The sequence below is a fragment of the Anabrus simplex genome, chromosome 1 (genome assembly GCF_040414725.1).
Source record: "Anabrus simplex isolate iqAnaSimp1 chromosome 1, ASM4041472v1, whole genome shotgun sequence".
NCBI classification, from domain to species: Eukaryota; Metazoa; Arthropoda; class Insecta; order Orthoptera; family Tettigoniidae; genus Anabrus; species Anabrus simplex.
Genome location: NC_090265.1, coordinates 1,621,691,393 through 1,621,699,786, shown reverse-complemented (window position 1 = coordinate 1,621,699,786; position 8,394 = coordinate 1,621,691,393).

The window sequence follows — 8,394 nt, the reverse complement described above, 5'->3', positions numbered from 1 at the left end:
GGATACCTAAAGTAGCTCAGATAAAAAAGTTCAAATTACAAAATGCATTGATAACACCAGCGTAAGAAAGTATTTTACAATCAGGGATTTTTGCAAATACAAAAACTAAATTATTATGATAGCTTTACTTTCAACCATAAAATAGAATTCGAAAAGTTTTATGGAGCTCGTCGTGACTAGAGTTTTACAATATTGCTTTGGCAATACAAAGAAGAATTTAAGAAATAAACGATCATTAGAACATTAACTAGACCTAGGTACAATTACGTAGATACAAATAATATCTCCAAATAAGGAAATGCTCGTGAGATCATGACTAGACTTCTTTGAAGGCAGAATATTTTTATCGATTTTTAAAAAGGGATCAAAATAGCAATTTTTACACCTTAGATGAATAAGTACAATAGTTACACACGAACATTCATAGCTAATAAAACGCGAAGGCCACTTTTACAAATTTGGAATCACCAAATTATGGAAAAGAAAAAGATTAGAGGGACAGGAAAGAAAAAAAACGGGGAATGATAAAAGCAATGTTAACCGTGACAAGAAAAGAGAGAAACATAGGAATGGTGAGGGTGAGAGATGATAACAATCAGGCTGCTATAATTCAAAGTTATTCTAACACACGCACACAGGTCGTATATAAAGGTTCCGTATCTGTCAGACTTTCACTTGATTCAACCTTGAAACGTTAGCCCAACCTATGAGACCATTGTGCAAGATTTATAACTAAGTCTTGACGATTTGAAGTAGATCAAATAAACAGTAAGAAGTGTCCTGAATGGGCCAGAGCTCGAAATATATATTAAGGCCTGAGGGGAAAAGTTAGAGAAGAATAGTCCAAGGTGTCTAGAATAACATAATAAAACTTTGCTCGCCCAGCATAGCGAAGATAAATAAGATGTCACGTTGAAGAAAGAAAAAATATTTAAAATCGCTACGGATCAGCCGTGCGAAACAGTTTTTGCTCCCACCGCTCAAGTTAACACATAATGCCTGACTGTAGGTTGCTTTTTTTTTATACGGGGGGGACCCGTAGCCCGCTCCCCCGCCGTGACCATCGACTCAATCTACATGCCTCCGATATGCTATTAATTTCTAAGAAGAAAAGAGATAGCTGGGTGGAGTGGGAAGTGATACAAGGAGTATCTGCCGGTTTCCGAGTCAGACTCGCTACCACGGCAAGAGTTTGTGTTAGGTATATGGTGTTGAAGTATGGTATTGAAGGGTCAGGGAAAAACCACATAGGCAGAAAGAAGAAAGAGCCTACATGTAAAACCTGACATCTTTTGACAGCACATGCAAGGATGTGGGCTGGATAAAGACCAGAGGTTGTGTTAGTTAGGAATAGGTGTCATGTAATCATAACCATTTCCTTGCAATTTTCTGTTATTATGGGGATCAGTCCTTCTTGTCACTGCCGGGTCGGCTCGGGTCTGCTAGCGTCTGGACTTTGGGCCACAGGTTCGTCCCATTGTCTAGCAGCCAGCAGTCCCTGGTGCCAAGTCTCCTTTTGGAGAGGGGGAATTAGAGCCAAGCCTTGCATGCAAGGGGCTATCTTCTTCCGCCTGTCGATGTCCCTCTATGCGGTGTTGTTGTAACACCCTTGTCACTGCAGATCTAAAACTAAGGTTATTAATAACATATGTATATACAGGTTCTCATTGGAGTGCCGGCTGTTTGCCTGCTCTCATGTCCAGCGTTCAACCTAGATAGGAGTGAAATAACTCATTAAGCAGATAGATATTAGTGGTGTTTGTAGGGCGCGGGCTGGTGTTCCGCTCCCATGTCTCTGTCGGGTGGCGGGGGTGGATTGATACGTCCTTGGCCGTCTGGCTACGTTGCCGTCGTCTTCTTAGGTCGTACTTCTTATCAATCTTCCTCGCCTGGTCCCTGGGTCTAGGACAGCTGAAACATATTTACATATTTACATATTTACATAGGTGTCTGCAGTGTGTGGGTGTATGTGGTATATAGGTGTCAGCTTGGCGGGAGGGGGTTGGCTATCGGCCCCTCGCGCACCCAGCCCTGTGGCTGAACAGAATGTGCTTCGGTGTAGGATACTTTGTGTAAAGAGCGACGTCGTAGCGTTCGATCCCGCTTATTAACGGGTTGATCTTATTACTCCATGACTTTCTGTACATATTTAGTGTCTGTTTACGTATTTGGTGCCTTATTGAGCTAACTTTCGCAATACTGCGTAGTTGGCGTATTGGCGTGTCGTAAGGGAGTCTGCTCGCTGCTCGTATGCCTTTATTTTGTATTAATTCCAGCTTATCCAGGTTCGTCATTGCAGTGAACCCCCACGCTGGGGCTGCGTACATGATTATTGGTCTGATTAGGGCATTATACATGTTTATGGCTACTTCCGTGTTAATACTGGACTTTATGTTCAGTATAGGATATAGCTGGCTAAGTCGTATGTGTGCTTTTCTTTGGATATCATTGATGTGGTGTAGCATGGTGAGCTTTCTGTCTAGGACTACTCCTAGGTATTTGACTATGTCATGCCACACTATGTCTTCGTTGAAAAGCTTTAGCGGTTTTATGTTGACTGGTCTGCGTGTGCGTCTGTTCTTCCTAGTGAACAGCACGGCTTGGCACTTGTCAACATTGACCTTGATGCGCCATTTCGTTAGCCATGGCTCGAGAGTTCTTAGTGCTACATGTAGCCTCTTTCGAGTGCACGCTAGCTGTGGATGTTGAACTGTGATAGCGGTGTCATCAGCGTAGAGGTGTGTGGTAGTGAGTTCTGTAGTAGGCATGTCGTTTGCATACAGGACGAAGAGGATTGGGCCGATAAGGGACCCTTGGGCTACACCCCCTCTAATGCTGCGTGTACTTGACAGTGTATTGTGTACCGGTACGTCTACTTTGAACTCTTGGCCATCCAGATAAGATTTTATAAGTCTTATATAGTCTGGGTGGAATTCGTGGTCTATTAGTTTCGCTAGTAGGCCTTCGTGCCAGACTTTGTCAAATGCTTCCTGGATATCAAGGAAAACCGTTCCTGTGTCTCTTCGTTTGTTGAGACCTATGGTGGCTAGTTCTATGAATCGAGTTAGCAGTTGTGGGGCAGAATGTCCGTTCCTAAAGCCAAACTGCTCGTTGCGAATTATACCTTTTTCTTTGATATGCCCTATTAACTTTTTCAGTAGTAGGTACAGTCCATTTGACCTCCATGATCCAAGATATCTGTTATATCTTGCTGGTATCCTACAAGTTGAGCTTCGGTGGAATAACCTTTCCTTAAATCGAACTGCCTTCTATCGAACCAGTTATTAATTTCAAAAACATGTCTAATATAATCAGAAAGAATGCCAAAGCTTACATACAATGCATGTCAAACTCACTGGCCTGTAATTTTCAGCTTTATGTCTATCAACCTTGCCGCTTTTCTAGTTTTCAACTTTTGTATATTATTGTAAATGTCATTGTTATCATATGTAAATTTTATTACTTCTTTGGCCTTAGTCTCCTCCTCTATCTCGACATTATCCTTGTAACCAACAATCTTTACATACTGCTGACTGAATACTTCTGCCTTTTGAAGATCCTCACATACACACTCCCCCTGTTCATTAATTATTCCTGGAATGTCCTTCTTGGAACCTGTTTCTGCCTTAAAATACCTATACATACCCTTCCATTTTTCACTAAAATTCGTATGACTGCCAATTATGCTTGCCATCATGTTATCCTTAGCTGCCTTCTTTGCTAGATTCAATTTTCTAGTAAGTTCCTTCAATTTCTCCTACCTTGTACAGCCATTTCTAACTCTATTTCTTTCCAGTCTGCACCTCCCTCTTCGTCTCTTGATCTTTAATCTCTAACTCATCTGCCAACCTTATTTTAACCAACTTAACAACCTCTTAGTCAACTATTACAAGTACTGAAAATAAAGGGTACAGAACTCTGCACATGGTTATGAGAGTATTTACGGGTTGTCGTAAGGATATAAAGGAGAGAGCACATTTGTCTCTGGTGAGACCCCAACTAGAGTATGGTTCCAGTGTATGGGACCCTTACCAGGATTACTTGATTCAGGAACTGGAAAAATCCAAAGAAATGCAGCTTGTTCCGTTCTGGGCGATTTCCGACAAAAGAGTAGCGTTACAAAAATGTTGCAAAGTTTGGGCTGGGGAGACTTGGGAGAAAGGAGACGAGCTGCTCGACTAAGTGGTATGTTCCGAGCTGTCAGTGGAGAGATGGCGTGGGAGGACATCAGTAGACGAATAAGTTTGGATGGTGTCTTTAAAAGTAGGAAAGATCACAATATGAAGATACAGTTGTAATTCAAGAGAACAAATTGGGGCAAATATTCGTTTATAGAAAGGGGAGTTAGGGATTGGAATAACTTACCAAGGAAGATGTTCAATAAATTTCCAATTTCTTTGCAATCATTTAAGAAAAGGCTAGGAAAACAACAGATAGGGAATCACGATTGACCTGTCTAAAGCATTTGATAGGGTGGATCATGGGAGACTACTGGCAAAAATGAGTGCAATTGGACTAAACAAAAGAGTGACTGAATGGTTTGCTATATTTTTAGAAAATAGAACTCAGAGAATTAGAGTAGGTGAAGCTTTATCTGACCCTGTAATAATTAAGAGGGGAATTCCTCAAGGCAGTATTATCGAACCTTTATGTTTTCTTATATATATAAATGATATGAGTAAAGGAGTGGAATCAGAGGTAAGGCTTTTTGCGGATGATGTTATTCTCTATAGAGTAATAAATAAGTTACAAGATTGTAAGCAACTGCAACGTGACCTCGAAAATGTTGTGAGATGGACAGCAGGCAATGGTATGTTGATAAACGGGGTTAAAAGTCAGGTTGTGAGTTTCACAAATAGGAAAAGACCTCTCAATTTTAATTACTGCGTTGATGGGGTGAAAGTTCCTCTTGGGGATCATTGTAAGCATCTAGGTGCTAACATAGGGAAGGATCTTCATTGGGGTAATCACATAAATGGGATTGTAAATAAAGGATACAGATCTCTGCGCATGGTCATGAGGGTGATTAGGGGTTGTAGTAAGGATGTAAAGGAGAGGGCATATAAGTCTCTGGTAAGACCCTAACTAGAGTATGGTTCCAGTGTATGGGACCCTCACCAGGATTACCTGATTCAAGAACTGGAAAAAATCCAAAGAAAAGCAGCTCGATTTGGTCTGGGTGATTTCCGACAAAAGAGTAGCGTTACAAAAATGTTGCAAATTTTGGGCTGGGAAGAACTGAGAGAAAGAAGGAGAGCTGCTGGACTAAGTGGTATGTTCCGAGCTGTCAGCGGAGAGATGGCGTGGAATGACATTAGTAGACGAATAAGTTTGAGTGGCGTTTATAAAAGTAGGAATGATCACAATATGAAGATAAAGTTGGAATTCAAGAGGACAAACTGGGGCAAATATTCATTTATAGGAAGGAGAGTTAGGGATTGGAATAACTTACCAAGGGAGATGTTCAATAAATTTCCAATTTTTTGAAATCCTTTAGGAAAAGGCTAGGAAAACAACACATAGGGAATCTGCCACCTGGGCGACTGCCCTAAATGCAGATCAGTATTGATTGATTGATCGATTGATTGATCTGCCACCTGGGCGACTGCCCTTAATGCAGATCAGTAGTCATTGATTGTTTGAACTGAAATTCTTTTGGGTACTGCGACAATATTTAGATACATCTCCCTGTTTACCGCAATTGTAGCAACTATACTGTTTTCCTCGTCCCACGTCTTCTTTCTTGATATCTCGCTTCTGTTGAACAACCATGACTTGAGCTTCATCCTCCTCACGTTTTCCAGTGTCGTAAGCCTTTCTTCCATTTTGCTGAAGTTTCCTTCTGCTTTCCTCCATGAGTAATCTAGCCTTCACCTTCGAGATGGTCATTTTCGCCAAATCAGCTTCCAAGGAAGGTATGCAAGCTGCATATTCCCCTGTAAGTTTTCCGATGATCATTCCTGCAACTTGTTGATCTGTGAACTCGTATCCGGCTTTACTCGTTCTCCTCCACAGTTGATTTATTTTTGCGAAGTATTCTTGAACACTCATGTCCTTGGGCTTCACAAAATGTGTTAACTGTTTCAGAGTCATAGCACCGTTCACTAGCCCTCCGTCATTACATAACTCGTCCAGTTTTTCCCATGCCTTTTTCGCTGATTCATGATCTGCAATGTCACTTTCAATATCTTCTTCCACATATTTGAAAATAACCGCTAACGCGATCACATTTGTTCGCGCTCGTCGTCTTATTTCTGTCTGAGGCAGTTGACAACCTGGCATATCCTCATACCCTATTACTGATTCCCATACATCTTTCAACAACAGATCTTGTTTCACCTATAATGCCCACGAAAAATAGTTCTCCACGGTAAGCTTGGCTACATTCCTATTCAGGGCTTCTTCAGCGGTCCACGAAGTCGCCATTTTTCCCGTCAATTACGCCACAACTTGCTTCGTCTGTTAATTCTCGTTACTCCAATTCAACTTATATTGTCCGAAATTTACTGGGGCGTTTTGGCGCTCTGGAGCTCTGGGCCTATAACCTGTTGATGTATCTTCATTTCTGCTCGCTTACACCGGGTTAGCTAAGCAAATTATACCATTGAACCACCACCTTCTTCACACACATCCATTTATTACGAGCTGTTGACTACAACTAAGCTTCACACACATCAAGCAGTTCAAACGTTCAAAGAACAAAAGCAAACAAGGATAAACCAATCCACTCAATTATCTGAACTAACGACACATAACCTCTTGTTGTTTTCCTTAAGATATATACAAGATATTTACATGACATTTTATTTTTATGAGAAAAGCACAACATTCCAACAGTTACAACTTTGAAACAATTGAAGGCAGATGACTGCGTATTTCAATATGGAGACTGCAAGTATTGCATGTCATCCCAGGGTATATACTTGCTACACCATAACTCTACTAAACAACAACTAACTGTCAATAACTCAGAAGTAACTAACGTCACCGTCAAGATCGTCTCTTTATATAGGTGCCTGGCCAGGCTTCTAGAAACTTACATTACAAAATACATCTTCGTGAAAATTCTAGAGTGCGTAATACACAGTTTATCATGTATAGAATATTCTCTATCGTTCTTGTGCCTATTCCATTCAGGAACTTACAGCTTGTTTCACAATTATGGATTTCAAATTATATACAGGTAAGAATAAATTATAATATTAATTTACAGGTATTTACATTAACGGAACTGATATAAATGTCTATGTACATGACATAACCTCTCGCAGAACACGATCATTCAACTACGTACATTATAATAATACTAAATGGATGTACATCACTTCATAGCCATATACAAGTAGCAATAATAATAATGATCGTAAATTAATAATAATAATAATAATAATAATAATAATAATAATAATAATAATAATAATAATAATAATAATAATAATAATAATAATAATAATAATAATAATAATAATAATAACAATAATAATAATAATAATCACGATCTAAAATGTTAATAGTAATTCGAGCCCGATATCTGCATTAGTTACCCGTGGGTGAGATAATATTGTTTCAAAGTTATACCTTTTGTCGCACTTGCGTCAACTTCATCGACAAAACGATAGTGTTCGGAGGAGAGCATAACTAATTCAAATTAGGAGCAAAAATGTGCTTACTAAAATATTTATTCAATGTAAATCACGACCGTTTATTCATTAAATAGGAAAGAAAAGACCCTTAAAATTTTCACAACATGTTTTAACGCATTCACAATGCATAACGTGAGTGGTAAAATTGTATTGAAATTGTTTATTATTATCTTTCAAAAAATGAAACCGTAATGTAAAATTCGTGGACAGCAAATGCAGAAAACGAGAATAAAATCTGAAAATCGGGCACCATTCATCCAAACGATAACTGAGAGTGATCAACACGATCCGTGGAAAATCTGACCTTCAACAATTAGAATTCCAGATTTACATTTAATTAAGGTTATCCACCAGTCGACTATCCTACCGGATATTTGAACAACCCCCGAATGGATCCTTAATCGAACCAAGTCGACTTTCAATTAGCTTTGGATAGGTTGCGAAATATTATTTGAAAGCATGGTGTTCATTACAGGTTACCGGGTAACAGCAATTGTCACAATCAAAAAATAAAATAAAATTCCAACATGTATTGCCATCCCGTGATACCCTTATGTTACAGAAGAATCCCGATGCTGAATATGCATCACCCCAAACAGATGTTCGGAAGGAACCAACAACACTCGATCCGATAGGATCGTAAGTTAACATCGGTCTGAAGGAACAAAACTGCGAAATGCTGGAAAACATTAATTCTGAATGCATTTAGAAGAAATGACAAATACTGAAGTTAACGAAACGTGATAAACCA